Source organism: Oncorhynchus clarkii, chromosome 7 (genome assembly GCF_045791955.1).
Source record: "Oncorhynchus clarkii lewisi isolate Uvic-CL-2024 chromosome 7, UVic_Ocla_1.0, whole genome shotgun sequence".
Taxonomy (NCBI): Eukaryota; Metazoa; Chordata; class Actinopteri; order Salmoniformes; family Salmonidae; genus Oncorhynchus; species Oncorhynchus clarkii.
This window is the reverse complement of record NC_092153.1, coordinates 34,736,190-34,751,557: the sequence shown is the minus strand read 5'-3', so window position 1 is coordinate 34,751,557 and position 15,368 is coordinate 34,736,190.

Genomic DNA, 15,368 nt, shown 5'->3' with positions numbered 1-15,368 from the left:
ATACTAAAACAAAGACATAACAAAAGAACTAAGGTCAGAACGTGACACTCCCAGTATGCAATTCCTATAGCTTCCACTGGGTGTCAGTAGTCTTTGTTCAAGGTTTCAGGCTTGTTTCTTCCAAAACGTAGGGCTGATCAACGTAAATTTGTGTATGCACGCGAAACGAAGAGGACACACCTGCTAATATCGTTTTCCTATTGAACATACTTCTTTCCGTATGAAACATTATATTTTATTTACATTTTAGGGTATCTAAGGATTATATAGAAACGTATTTGGACTTGTTTTAACAAAGTTTAGCGGTAGCTTTTTGGATTCCTTTCTCTGCATGTTGAACGAGTGGAATACTCAAATCGATGGCGCCAACTAAACAGACTTTTAGGGATATAAAGAAGGATTTTAACAAAACGACACTACATGCTGTAGCTGGGACCCTTTGGATGACAAAAAAAGTAAGTGAATATTTATTCGCTATTTGTGAATTTATGAAACCTGTACTGGTGGAAAAATATTTTGATGTGGGGCGCCGTCCTCAAACAATCGCATGGCGTGCTTTCACTTTAAAGTCTACTGTAAATCGGATGGTGTGTCACATCTGCTCCTGCTACGCCCCCTAGTGGACATCCGGTGTCTCCTTGACCTGCAGCCATTCCCACAGTTCTCTCCCTCTCCCTCTTCTTCTCTCTCTGTGTGTGATTGTGTGGTTGGAGACAGGTGTGCTGGAGTCAGAGCAGTCGTAATCTCCATTCAGTCAGTCCTGCTTCTAGCTTTTTGTTGTTATTTAAGATCCTGTATCCTGCTGTGCCTATTTCCTTGCCTGACGCTGTTTCTCATCTCACTGCAGTTTTTCTGCTCTGACTCTGGTTCCTGTCTCCTGTTCCACATCTCACCACTCTGCTACCCTGTTCTGAATTCAACTCATCATCACTCCCTTGGATTCCCCTCCAGACCTGTTTACCCTGTCCCAACCCAGCTCAGTCCAACCTCAGCCTCCACATCGGGTTTCCTGCAACTCATCCAAGCTTCCCTGGACCTGCACTTCATCTCTCCCCGTGTTACAATAAATATCTTGGTTCATTCATTCCTGTTTCCTGGTCTGAGTCTGCTCTTGGGTTCCCCTGTGCTGCTCCGTGTAACACAGTGCAGTTAGATTAACAAGAATTTAAACGTTTAACTGCTTTAAGACACTTGTATGTACCTACATGTTTAATATCCATAATTTTTATGATTTTTATTTGAATTGTGCGCCCTCCAGTTCCACCGGAAGTTGTCCCACTAGCGGGACGCCTAGCCTTAAGAAGTCTGGCTTGCCTAGTTAAATAAAGGTAAAAATTAAATTAAAAATATATCCAATGTCTGCTTTTTTTTTACCCATCCACCAATAGGTACCCTTCTGTCACATCTGCTCCGGCAACGCCCTCTGCTGCTCATCATGTGTCTCCTTGACCTGCCGCGACTACCCCAGTACTCTCTCCCTATCTGTGTGATTGTGTGGGCAGGAGTGAGAGCAGATCCCCACCAACTGCAACCTGTTCCATAATCAAGACCTCCACAAATACTCATCCCTGCCACTTCCACGCTGCCAGATCGTAATCTCTGCTCAGTCAGTCTATGTTTCTTGCCGTTTGTTCCTGTTAAGATCCTGTTGGGCCTGTTTTCCCTTGCCTGACGCTATTTTCCTCTCGCTCCAGCCTTAGCCTTCGCACCTGGTTTCATGCAACCCACCCAAGCTTCCCCTGGCCTGCACTCCATCTTCTTCCTGTGTTTCAATAAATACCTTGGTTGCTTCATCCCAGTCTCCTAATCTGAGTCTGCTCTTGGGTTCCCCTGTTCCACTCCGTGTAACACCTTCTTTGCAAGGCATTGGAAAACGTCCCTGGTCTTTATGGTTGAATTTGTGTTTAAAATCCACTTCTTGACTGAGGGACCTTACAATTATCTGTATGTGTGGGGTCCAGAGATTAGGTAGTCATTCAAAAATCATGTTAACTATTATTGCACACAGTGAGTCCATGGAACGTATTATGTGACTTGTTAAGCACATTTTTACGTTTACTCTTGAACTTATTTAGGCTTGCCATAATGGGATTGAATACTTATTAACTGAAGACATTTCAACTTTCCATTTGTAATTAATTTGTAAAAATTTCTAAAAACATAATTCCACTGTGACATTATGGAGTGAGAGCGACTAACAAAAAATGAATGGGGGCCCCATGGAATTCAGGGCCCCTGGGCATATGCCCTGCATGCCCGGTCGGTATTCGGCCATTTTTACTACAAGACTAGACTCATTTATCAATTTTAGCTGACATGGCTAATTGAGTGACATAAGAGAAACTGCTGATGCGTAACAGCATTTAAAAATGCACCTTGTGTATTCTAACTGTCAACAGTAGGTTGAGAGCCTGACTGAGTCCCCCCCCCCAAAAAAAACAGGCGCCTATGATTTGTTAATATGGCCCTGTGAATGTTTGCTGCTTGGTGTCTCCCTCTATGTCCCTGTCTGTCTCTCTCCCTCAATCCTTCTCTTTCATTGTTCCCCCTATCGCTTGTTCTCTCTCTCCTCTCTCTTCTCCCTCTTTACCTATTCATCAGTTTTCTCTCGCACTCTCACTTACACATGCACATACAAACACACCCGTTTCTGAGGTTTTGCTACAGTGCAGTTCAGGTGAACTCAGAGCTGACAGTGAGAGAGCGTGTCATTTGGCAGAGACTTGACTGTTAGGTGTACTTTACTCCTACCTCTCAGTACCTGTGATCAACAGGTACCACCTTGATATGCTCTGTACACTAGCTGCCCTGTAGACCAGCTGCTCTGCCGTGCCCTCACTCCCACCTACAGGGAGAGAACACATTCCATCAGCTGCCCTGGTATTACTGATAAAGGAAGACTGTGCATCCCAAATGGCACTCTATTCAATATATAGGGTGTTACTTTTGGCCAGAGCCATGGTCAAAACTCTTGCACTTTATGGTGAGTAGGGTGCAATTCAGCGGGGCTTACCTGAACAACACATTTGTATTTATGTAGAGCAATTAGGCCATCTGTACTGTAAATAGGAATTTGTTCCTAACTGGCTTGCCTAGTTAAATAACGTTTTTTGTTTTGTTGACAGATTCTAACGGAGTAGGTAGAAGTTGCTGTTCCCAACCACAATGTCACACATATTTCTTTATATATTGAAAAGCGCTTCAACTCTTGTGCTACGTTGTTACAATTTGCTTGATTCTAACTAAATAGGTCGAAGTTGCTGCTCATAATCACTGATACAGAGTCAGATAATCTGGTTAGGGATAATCTGACCCTAGATCTGTGGTTAAGGATATGTTTTAACCGAAGAAGTTCTAACTGCTAATCAATAGCAGAGAGCAATACAAACAGTAATGTTGTGAATGGATTGAACTGCAGAAGGAGGTCTTTTTTCAGCTTTCTACAGAATTAAGACGAGACATTTTGATTAGATAATCATTGCTAATGATCAGTGTAGTTCAGGTATGATAGGGGGAACAGGAAACTGTGTGTGAGAAATTAAGGCTTAAAGATTCTACACATAGGATTCTTTTTTTTTTTTGCAATGTAATTTCTGAAAATGTCTATAATATATCTGCAGTAATAGTGGAATGATAGGGTTTCACAGTATTACTTAGCCGCCAGTATTGTGTTTGGATGTGCGATTCGCCTATTGATTTTAAGCCAGGCCGGCTTCTATAGTCAAAATGCGAAAGCTGTTTTGACTTTGCGGCTGTGTTGTCCAGTGGAAACTGGGGCGCTCTGTAATTTCCTGGTTGCTAAAATCCAGGTAATGTCAGGTAATGTGAGAAAACAGGCACTGAATAGTGTAGGGAATCATTGTACCATCTAAATCGATGTGAAATATATTTTCAATTAAAAAAACATTGTTTTTACACATGTTTGAAGCTGGTGGACTAAAACCCGAAAGTAAAAGGCTCAAGCATGAGTCTCCACCATGTTAATGGGAAATGGGATGCGGGGGAGGGGGGATATATTTTTGAATGCAGGCTAGTGCTGTTTCAATTTGCCTAACTTCCACATAGGGGAGAAATTCTATGTGTAGCACATTTAAGGTCCTTTGACAGTCAGTGACTACAGTTATAAGTAGTGTTAGTTGAAGGAGAGAAACAACACAAAATGTGTAGACCCTGATGTTGCTTCTCTAGGGCACGCAGGCTTAAATGGGAGTCAAAGTCCCATCTCTTTTAGGAACAAGGAAATACTGGCTGTGCCAGCCTTCCTGGACCTCTTACATAGGAACCTCTTGGATTGCCTGATTCTGGAGAAGGGAAGAAACCTCCTCCCTCAAAACGGGCTGAGGTCTTGGGAGCAGTCGACGTGATGACTCAGTGAAAACCTGGGGGACGCACAACGTCACTGTTTGCATAATACAGGGCTTCGACATAGACAGCGAGTAAAGTGCCATCTGAAGGGGCCGAACGTCAATTTGTGGATTAGGAGAATTTGGGATTTTTTTTCATGCGTTTTTTTATTTCCACCACTCTCAACCACTGAGTGTCTATCTGTGGGGAAGGGACTCTTTTTATTAAGCCCACATGGAGGACACAGCATTCTTGACACCAGTGAACACTTGGGGTAGAAATCATGTGTTTAAGGGCCGAGTTTGCCTGAAGCTCGGTCCAGTCTGGGTTCGAGGGCTTCGGCTACCAGTGTCTTCCCCTGATTGGCAGTGCCACTTGGGGGTACCGTTGTCACAGCGAACATCTGGGGAGGGGGGAAAAGGGGAGCTCCAGTCCGTGCCACCTCCACTCTCATTGCGCTAGCTGAGCAAGGGCTGCTGCCTTCCCAGCTCCTCACAGGGACCAGCTTTCACTTCACCCTTGGGCGTAACCTGCGACAAAGTCAATCAAAGTTGCCGCTGCCCCATCCACGGTAGCCCCCATGCCAAGGGACATGCGCAACGGAACATCTAGGAGCTCAGCATGGGGCAGCCAGAACCATGGCCAGGTCAGCCAACAGCTCAGTCTGGCAAACATGCAGCATTGTGATCGTGTTCAGGGACTTGGCCACCACCCCCCTGGGCCCAGTGCTGCTCCCCCGAAAAACGATTACGCTTATTCGGCAGTGACGGGTTATGGTTAGCCATCCCTTTATTAGCCAACGGAGCTAGGTAGCCAGCTAGCTTCCCTTCCCCCGGAGGCGTGTAGACAAGCCCTGCCCCCTCCATCCCCTCCACATCCATGAAGTGGGAGACCCATGCAACATCAGGTTTGCTGAATGCGGCTGGGTCCCATTAAGGTCTTTAGCTCATCGACAAAGTCTGGAAAAAGAGACAAGCGGAGCTAAGCAGTGCCCAAAAACTTGTCAAAGACCCCAGTCACCCAAGTCATAGACTGCTCTCTTTGCTACCACATGGCAGGTGGTACCAGAGCTAGGTCCAAAAGGCTCCTTAACAGCTTCTACCTCCAAGCCATAAGACTGCTGAACAGTTAATCAAATGGCCTCCCGGACTATTTATATTGACCCCCCCCCCCCCCCCCCCGCTTTGTTTTTACACTGCTGCTACTCACTGTTTATTATCTTATTTATTATCTTTACCCCTACCTACATGTACAAATTGTCTTGACTAACCTGTACCCCCTGCACATTGACTTGGTAACAGCACCCCCTGTATATAGCCTCATTATTGTTATTTTATTTACTTTAGTGTGTTTAGTACATCTTTTCTTAACTCTATTTCTTGAACTGCATTGTTGGTTAAGGGCTTGTAAGTAAGGATTTCACGGTAATACCTGTATTCGGCTCATGTGACAAATACAATTTGATTTGATTTGACTGCGGCCTGCACCAGTGGCAGTTATTTCCCACCAAACCAAGACGCATTCTGCCTTTTAGGGGGCGGAAACAGCCGCTCGGCGACATAGCTCAATGAGTGACCCCGAAGCCTGTCTCAGAAAACAAACGCGTTGTCATCCGAACATGAGTCCTGTGTAAACACTGAAGGAGAACAAGATGTCAGCCAGCTCCACAGAGTTACAGGCACTCAGGAGAGGAAGGTCAACTTCAGTCAACTTCAGTCCCACCAAGCCTTCTAAGGAAGGCCACATGCCTATGCCTATCGAGTGAGCTTGGACGCAGCCAGCAACAGTTGTCGCACAAGCTAGTTCGATCCAGGGAAGCCTGAGCATGCACCCAGATGAGAAATACAAAGCAACACTCGTGAGTACCATTCAAAGACACTGTGAAACCAGGTGACTGTGGGCAAGGTCCTGAACTTAACAGCCTGCTTGTCATTTTACTTACAACAAGTTAGCGAGGCTAAACAGGCCTAACTAACAAATTGACCCTCTGTAAAGATTGACTCAGCGATATGACTTAGATGCAGAAAACAAACAGCATAGTGTGTCGATTTCCACAACAACTAAGAGCATTAATGCGCGAAGCTCAAATTCTCTGCTCTTTTGGTGTATGGTGCCCTGGCTACCACGCTGTGAAAAGTGAGAAGTGATCCCGTGCACGTGCACAAAAAAATACTGTACCAGCTGTGGAAGACTTCAGGCGAGGCACGGTGTTCATTGGCATTGTCAGGCATGATTCTAATGTTTTTCAGTAGAGGGCGCTAGCGAGCAAACTCCCCATTAGCTGTTGTACCGAGTTGACCAACTGACTGAAAGGGAACCTCTGGTTATCACTGTGAAATAACAGGATTATCTGACATGTGAGGAATTGAATTGCTTACGTAAAACAGTTACCTTTATTGATTTTTATTGAGAAATCAAACAAATTTGAGAGAGCTCACAGGGGTGCCCAACGTAAGCAAAATGTATAGTTGCAGTATAGCTAACATGAATATGAAACCCCAAATTACTTTTTTAATGCACTCGTCATGGTACCTAATAGCAGGATTTTCCGTCATAGGTAGAGAGAACACATATTGAAACCTATAATAAATTTTCTTCAGGCTCTTGTCACGGTGGTCATGGAGCAGTTGTCTCACTCACACACACACACACACACACACACACACACACACACACACACACACATTGGAGGGGAAGGGTTCTACCACGTATTGGAAGTGTATCTGAGGATGGTTGCATCATCACAGTATGTGTGTGTGGATGATATCAGAGCTCTGACTGTGCCTGGTCCCAGATCCTGGATCTGAAAACCACCCAGCCGGCAGTGGCACGCACTCAGCCTTCTTCTTCTTCTTCTTCTTCTTCTTCTTCTTCTTCTTCTTCTTCTTCTTCTTCTAGCATTCCTTCTCCTCCTCCCTCCTTCTCTCTATCCCTTTTCTCTCACTCCCCTTCCCTCCTTCACTCTCCTTCCACCCTGGTTGAATCCCCCTCAGCCGGTGCTGTCGCCACCCTGGCTCCCCCCCGGAGCTACCATGGTTGGGTCTCCCCACACTCTACCTCTCCTCCACCCCCCGCTCCCCAGCCCTGTGCTGTCGCCACCCTGCCTCTCCCCCCTCCCTCCCCCTCCCTAACTCTCCCATGTCTCCCACCTGCCCTCCCCCCCTTGCCTCCCGTCTGTCCCACTGACGCCACACGCTGCTCCCATCCCTCTGCTAACCACTTCAAACACCACAGCACAGCCATCAAAGCCCCATGGCCAGGCACACAACTTCTGCTTCGACTTAACACAGCTCTAATCCCAGTCACAGGGCTTGTGATATACTTCAAAGATACTCTTAAACTCCCAGTTTGCTTTTTAAACCGAACCCTTTTTTTCTAGTTGAATTTGAGTTTTTATTCCATAGATTTTTTTTATTTCTTTTTTTTTATCCCTTGCCACACACACGTGTGCATGGACACATGCACACACACTCTCTCCCGCTCTCTTCTCTCTCACTCTTTCTTTGTTCTGTTCTTTTTTTTTTTTCGATCTGGGTCAGTGTCAGCAATGCAGGCAGTAATGACATGCACATATTCTCTCTCTGGTGCGGTGGTTCTGCCCTTTTCACACAGTTTAATTAGTAGATTTTTTGAGGTGTTGGCTCTGTTTCACACGCACATCACCACACACATACAAATACACACACATAAATGCACTGTTGCTAGAACACACACACACATACACACAGACACACGCCCCCACATACACACAGTTGCTAGCATGCTCACATATGGCAGGCGCTCACAATCGCAATCACACATGACTACACACACATGCATGCACGTATGCACACACACACATGCACACACACACACACACACAAACACGCCAGGTTGTTTGGGAGGTTAAAAGTCCTTAATGTCGTATTATTAGACATCAACTCAAAATTCTAGAAAGCACTTCAACACTTCAGCAGCTCACTGAACTGACGTTTTCTCATAGAGCAGAAAGCACATGACTCAGTTTACACTGTATCCTATCAGTGTGTGTGTGAGATCCTACCAACAACGTGCTTGTGTGTGTGTGTGTGTGTGTGTGTGTGTGTGTGTGTGTGTGTGTGTGTGTGTGTGTGTGTGTGTGTGTGTGTGTGTGTGTGTGTGTGTGTGTGTGTGTGTGTGTGTGTGTGTGTGTGTGTGTGTGTGTGTGTGTGGGTGTGTGTGTGTGTGCGCGTGTGGTCATATCTATAGCAAGGCCCTAGATATTGGTGTTAAATTAAGTACAACATCAGCCAGTTAGTCCATGGCTCAATTCGTCTTGTGACGATTTGTTGCATTCTCTTTTTTTCCTCCTTCAACCGTATTGAAGGAGAAGGTCCATGGTCCCGCCCCTCAGACTTTCTTCTCCAATGCGTTTTGAGATGGAGGAGAGGAGAGAGGATGCATCTAGGAAAGATGAATTGTGAAAAATCTCTTCATATATTCACCTGGGCGGCATCACCAAGAAAAATGAGTTGTGTCATGACTGTGAAAGATGGTCTATTGAAACAATGTAATACCAGTATGTACCAGAGGGGGGTGCCCAGTATGTGTGTAAAAGGAGGGAAAGATTGGAAGAGTCATGGGGCTCCATTGAGTGGTAAGGCGAAAGCAACCGGCTGTAGAGGAGTGAAGTCGGTGGAGGTGTGTCTGCGACAGCCGAAAAGTCGGACACTGATGTGGTTTTCCAACAGCAAGGCTCAGTGCAACATAGCAGTGTTACCATTGTTTATAAAAGTTGTTATTTTTAATGTCGGAATAAACATGTCTCCAACCCCCAGATCACAGTCTCATAAACGGAAAATATCAATCAAGTGGTGAGAGAGAAAGCCTCAAATATCATCATTAGAGCATATCCACTGTACACGTGAATTGCGGCAAAGTTGGTTCCTGTTTCAGTCACTTCTTTGGTCACGTTCGCTTGAGTCAAACAAAATACACTAATGACTGCTTCACAATAGGCTCTATTGCGAAGTTGGTGAAGAGCAACTGCAGAAACTTGCAGTCGACCTTTGATCACATGATTTCTGTAAAGTTCATGTAGTCACAGTAGGTAGGTGCAAGTTAGACCGCTCCCCCCCTTAAAGCAACACAATTTGAAAGGCGGTGACCAACAATGTCCAGTGTTTCCTTTTCTCCTTGCTGATGTGCTGAGTCACCCAAGAGTACCATGCAGCAAAGAACAACTCAGAGAAACAACCTTTATAGATGTTTACTTTATGTTTAAATCTGATCCTTCTGTTGTCTAGATTTAGTTTTGGTCGATAAAGCAAAGGCTTTTGATGACTTTAATGCAACATTTCATCCCATTGTGTTTATTCCTCTGTGTCTGTGTTTGTATTGCTGTGAAAACACCTCAATTAATAATCTCATAAAGATGTTTTAGATCATAAAGATGTTGTAGAGAGACAAAAGGTTTCTATAGGGAATAGGGAGCCATTTGGGATTCACCCAGTGTTGTGGATACCAGGCATACCAGTCAGACCTCAGCCCCCCATCTCTCGGACCGTAACAGAAAAGAAGTTGCAATTCAACTAGAAACTAAACCCATAACTGTCCCACATTATATAGCTGTTAAACTCAAAGAGGAGTTTTATTTAAGACTACCCTATTAAAACTTCAAACCTTTTGTCTTCCCCCTGGAGAATGTTTTAATATTCTAGACGCAGAACCACCATTGTGTGGTTTTGTTCAAATGTACAAAATAAAGAGCCCACATCAGAAAGAACTGGAAGATGCAGTGAAGCATTTTCATGTGCTGAAAAAAAGGGAAAACAAATTTTTTGGGGAAAGTAAGGTATTTATAGAGTGGTGTGAGAGACTTTGAGATGACAGAGCAGTTAATGAACTGAACTGGAGTTGGGTTTTTGATTCATATGCGGTGTGGTGTGTGTTTGTGTGTATGTGTGTGGTGAGTGTGTGGGACTGGTCCCTCCATGTGTCCTTGCATTCCTACCCAACCCAACATCCCACCGCTCTACACGGAATAGAACAGAGCTCAGGCAAGGCACAGCTGCACAGGGATAGAGCAAGACACCTCAAAATAGGGATAGACAGGGATAGAGCAAGACACCTCAAAATAATGTGGCGGCAGGTATTGGGACAGTAACCGAAAGGGCACTGGTTTGAATCCCAGAGCTGGCAAGGTGGAAAAATCTGCCGTTCTGCCCTTGAGCAAGGCAGTTAAAACCCAACAACAACTGCACCCCGGAGTACGTGGGTGTTGATTAAAGCAGTCCCCCGCAACTCTCTGATTCAGAGTGGTTGGGTTGAATGCATTCAGTGGTGCAACTGACTAGGTATCCCATTTCCCATTACACACACAGACACATGCATGCACACACACACACACATACATACAGTACCAGTCAAAGTTTTAGAACACCTACTCTTTCAAGGGTCTTTATTTATTTGGACTATTTTCTACATTGTAGAATAACAGTGAAGATATCAAAAATATGAAATAACACACATAGAATCTTGAAGTAACCAAAAAAGTGTTAAACAAATCTAAATATATTTTAAATGTTATGATTATTCGAAGAAGCCACCCTTTGGCTTGATGACAGCTTTGCACACTCTTGGCATTCTCTCAACCAGATTCACCTGGAATGCTTTTCCAACAGTTTTGAAGGATTTCCCACATATGCTGCGCACTTGTTGGATACTTTTCCTTCACTCTGTGGTCCAACTCCTCCCAAACCATCTCAATTGGGTTGAGGTCGGGTGGTTGTGGAGGCCAGGTCATCTGATGCAGCACTCCATCACTCTCCTTCTTGGTCAAATAGCCCTTACACTGCCTGGAGGTGTGTTTGGGGTCATTGTCATTTTGAAAAACAAATGATAGTCCCACTATGCGCAAACCAGATGGGATGGCGTATCGCTACAGAATGCTGTGGTAGCCATGCTGGTTAAGTGTGCCTTGAATTCTAAATAAATCAATCAGCGCCAGTGTCACCAGTGTCACCAGCAAAACATCCCCACAACATCACACCTCCTCCTCCTTGCTTCATGGTGGACCGCACATGCAGAGATCATCTGTTCACCAACTCAGCGTCTCACAAAGACATGGCGGTTGGAACCAAAAATAAAAAATTTGGACTCATCAGAGAGATCCTTGATGAAAACCTGCTCTAGAGTGCTCAGGACCTTAGACTGGGGCGACGGTTCAAACTTCAACAGGACAATGACCTGGAGTGGCTTCGGTATAAGTTTCTGAATGTCCTTGAGTGGCCCAGCCAGAGCCCGTACTTGAACCCGATCGAACATCTCAGGAGAGACCTGAATTAAGCTATTCAGCAATGCTCCACATCCAACCTAACAAAGCTTGAGAGGATCTGCAGAGAAGAATGGGAGAAACTCCCCAAATGCAGGTGTGCCAAGCATGTGGTGTCATACCCAAGAAGACTCAAGGCTGTAATTACTGCCAAAGGTGCTTCAATAAAGTACTGCGTAAAGGGTCTGAATACTTATGTAAATGTGATATTTCTGTTTTTATTTTAAATGAAGAAGCAAACATTTCTAAAAACCTGTTTTTGCTTCATCATTATCGGGTATTGTATGTAGATTTAGAATAAAGCGGTAACCTAACAAAATGTGGAAAAAGTCAAGGGGTCTGAATACTTTCTGACTGCGCTGTATACACAAGTGCATGCATTCACACAAGTACACACACACAAACAGATCCATAATCTCTCACACCATATCTCTCCATTTCTCCAAATTTAGAATATTAGGGGAAATGGTGGGAAGAAAGTGAGGTTTTCTTGGCTTGCTATCTAGATGATTTTGGATAATTGTTGTTTGTGTACGTTGCCATACGATCAGGTGTTACACTGTAACCACCTAATGTGAAGTCCCTGTCGAAGACTTGGAAAGACAAAGATCAAAAAAGGTTTCAGTTTAAAATCAAACTGGGAGTTGAAGCCAAAACTCTTCACTCTATCTACAGTGGGGCAAAAAATTATTTAGTTAGCCACCAATTGTGCAAGTTTAATTTTCAAATAAATTCATTAAAAATCCTACAATGTGATTTTCTGGATTTTTTTCTCATTTTGTCTGTCATAGTTGAAGTGTACCTATGATGCAAATTACAGGCCTCTCTCATCTTTTTAAGTGGGAGAACCTGCACAATTGGTGGCTGACTAAATACTTTTTTGCCGCACTGTATTTGCCTATCTTCTCCTTCTATTGTCCTTCTCATTCTGTTCTCAGCCTCCCCTCGCTTCACAACACAGTGAGTGAAATGAGTCAATATGAGACTGAACAACAGTACAGGTACATCCGTTGTTAACCCTTTCTGTGGTTTGGACTGTTGCTGTGCATTTCCTTCATGAGACCCCGATCCCCTATCACTGATGTAGATAGATAGATACAGTAGATTGGTGCTCTGCACTTTCTAATCCTCTAGACCTCCTGCTCACAGTCATGTTGCATTGCCTGAAGAAGATCTGGTTGAAATATGTTGCATGCTGTCGATGCCAACAGACCTGGCTCTTAGATGGTGACAGACAAGGGAGTCCACACGTTGGCAATTAAGGAGAAACAAAAATATTAAATCCCTACAATTCTCATTGCAATAGTCGTACATGTAGCCGCTAACAAAAACAAATCCTTATGACATTCCCTTGCCTGCATACGCCAAAGCATACATACAGTCGCAACCGTATAACATTTAAATAATTTCTGTCTCACCAGAGCCAACCGGAGGCATCTACCTGGTGGGCCTTAGGAGGCCTGGCCCACCCTACCGCACGACCTTGCCTGTCCAAATAAAATATAGAAATATTAACAGTTCATTTGAGCGAGACACGTGCCTACAGAAAGACGCAACAGCGCACCTCTGTCTCAGTCTGTGTAGACCATGTACAGTTGAAGTCGGAAGTTTACATACACTTATGTTGGAGTCTTTAAAACTCGTTTTTCAAGCACTCCACACATTTTCTTGTTAACAAACTGTAAAATTGCAGAAAATGATGTCATGGCTTTAGAAGCTACTGATAGGCTAAATGACATCATTTGAGTCAATTGGAGGTGTACTTGTGCCTGTATTTCAAGGCCTACCTTCAAACTCTGTGCCTATTTGCTTGACATCATGGGAAAATCAAACTTATTGTGGGAAGCTTGTGGAAGGCTACCAGAAACTTTTGACCCACTGGGAATGTGATGAAAGAAATAAAAGCTGAAATAAGTCACTCTACTATTATTCTGACATTTCACGTTCTTAAGATAAAATAAAGATCCTAACTGACCCAAGACAGGGGATTTTTACTAGGATTAAATGGAATTGTGAAAAACTGAGTTTAAATGTATTTGGCTAAGGTGTATGTCAACTTTCGACTTCACCTGTATCTGATACTGTCTGGACCAGAAGAGTCATACTATTTCTGTCCAGACAGCATCAGATACATTAACTTCATATAGAGGGGCGCTGTTTCACTCGCTCAGATGCTTTCTCTGGTGACAAACACTACATGACCCAAAGTATGTGGACACCTGCTCATCGAACATCTCATTCCAAAATCATGGGTATTAATATGGAGATATAACAGTCTCCATTGTTCTGGTGTTGGAACATTGCTGCGGAGACTTGCTTCCATTCAGCCACAAGAGCATTTGTGAGGTCGGGCGCTGCTGTTGGCCGATTAGGCCTGGCTCGCAGTCAGCGTTCCAATTCATCCCAAAGGTGTTTGATGGGGTTGAGGTCAGGGCTCTGTGCAGGCCAGTCAAGTTTTTAACATCCATTGTGAATGATAGTTTTAAGTATTTGAAATATCTTTTTAGCAACACTCTCGGCTTCGATAATCACCAAGCCTTGGTGTGAAAGAGCATAATGATCTGATGATTCCATATATCCAGTGGAAACGTCATTAAAAAAGAGCTGTCTGTCCCGACGGTCTGTCCTGAGCTCACTGGTGCGGGAAACTCTGAGGGCCCGGAACAGGTTAGTTGATGTAATGTTGCAAGTTCGCTAGCTACAGCTACAGCTTCCAGTTGATGATTTGATACAATGTTGCACTTCACTATTAATAGCTCAAGTCAAGACAGATAGAGATGAAGGCAGACAGGCGGAGTAGAGAGATGAATGTCAAATATTTTCGACTGTTTTTATTTGTCGACTTTAGGCCTATTTACATATTTTACTTAGTTGACGATGAAGTTATAGGCTTACTGCTGCATTGGCCTATAGGCTATCTCTGAGCTTTATGCACTAATTTCTTTAGCCGCCAATGGATCACAGTGTATCAATGTGTCCATATGGCAGAGGCTGGGGCTCTCGCCTTAGTTGAATTTGAACTTTTATGATTTTTATGATTAACCATGTGATAATGATTATAAGGAACGAAAACGTAACTGACACGCTGATCGGGAGAAATGGTTGGATAAATTATAAACTTCCCCAAACTTGAAACTCACGAGCTGCCTACGGTCTTTAATACAAAGCCCATTTTAACAAGTTGTGAACGAGCAAGCACGTACACACATAGGAGGTCCCGCGAAAAAACCTGCCAGCCAATGGAAATCAAAGGCCTGTCCAACTCATTCTTTCTGGTGCCGACTCTGCTTCCTGTACTGGGTTTAGTGAGTAACATCGTCGACTATGTGGGCATGAACTCATACTTAGACACTCCTCTGCACAGACTAAACCTATGGGCTAAACATGACTGGCAGGAAAGATACAAGGTGCTCAATTCCTCCCTGCAGCTCCCTTCTTTCTAGTTTTCTCTCTTTCTATGTTCATCTCTTCATCTCTGACACAGCAATCTGTGTGTGGATTACTTAATAGGGTGATGTCTTTTTAATTATTACATCATGCTTTTTTGAGGACATCAAAAGAGAGAAGGAGTGACTGATCTGTGATGCTGCACTGTGTCTTTTGATGCAGTGGGTCTGGTCTCTAGCTGACTTGCGAGAGCTCAGGGAATTTCCCCTGCTATCTTCTTTCGTTTCAATATCCAACAGAGGTTCTGAGACAGGGGCAGCGTGACACACTATCTCTTGTTCTCTCT